The sequence below is a fragment of the Macadamia integrifolia genome, chromosome 7 (assembly GCF_013358625.1).
Source record: "Macadamia integrifolia cultivar HAES 741 chromosome 7, SCU_Mint_v3, whole genome shotgun sequence".
NCBI lineage: Eukaryota > Viridiplantae > Streptophyta > Magnoliopsida > Proteales > Proteaceae > Macadamia > Macadamia integrifolia.
Genome location: NC_056563.1, coordinates 10,080,636 through 10,081,639, shown reverse-complemented (window position 1 = coordinate 10,081,639; position 1,004 = coordinate 10,080,636).

Genomic DNA, 1,004 nt, shown 5'->3' with positions numbered 1-1,004 from the left:
ACTCTTGAGTACAAGGCTTGAGAACTCACTTGCTTGGTTGAACACTCTTGGTTGGTCCTTGGTGAGTGCCTTTGCCAAATGAGGCAACACCTACCCCAAGTTACAATGGATGGCTAAGATATTTACAAATGTCCTCCATCCAACGGTTGGGGAGGAAACTAGAAGCTTCCCACCTCCTTAGCGGAGCTCTAGAAATCTCTCCCAGAATATCTCCTGTGAATATCTTCTACAAATATCTACAATAAGATATCTATTGTTACTACACCTTTGTAGAAAACACTAGAACTTGGACCTTACTTAGCCCAACGGCCTAAGTCCATGGGCTTGGTGAGCTAGGCCCGTGGGCCTATGATGGGCAGGTCGTGACACTCTCCCCCACCTAAATCTGCCACGCCCTCGTCGCAACCTCCTTGTGGTACTTTTATTCACGAGTCGTCTCCCATCTCGTCTCGCTCTCTGGTCGCCCCTTCCACTTGACTAAATACTCCACGTGAGGAGATAGTTTGTGTCTCTGGATGATTGGATCAGCATCCAAATTAGCCTCCCCCTCGCAAGGAGTAACGCCTATTGGGGTTCTTGTTGTAGTCACATAACTTGAGCCTCCTACAACGTCGTCTGGTTGTCTCCGTTCTCTCGTTTGCATCTTCCTCTTTCTTGGCATGGATGGCTTGCTCCCAAATTCTCCTTGTCTTGCCCTCCCGTCCAAGGGCAAGTACGCACCTAGCCCCTGGATGGTGTTGGCACTTGTCTCTAGGCTTGAACCGATTCCTCTTATCACGCTTGTGCCTTAGTGCCTCTCCTTTAGACATGTCATGAGAGGTAGTGGCTTCCCTCGCCGTTGTCCTCCTACTCTTCCCATACTTCTTCTCCAGTACGAGCTTCCACCTTATCCAACTCCTTTGCATACTTGAGCCTTGAAGGTGGCAACCATCTCCTCTTGGTTACTTACTATGGTGTTAAGAGCACCTTGTAGGGACCCCTTGAGCTCCCCCATCTGGCCATCA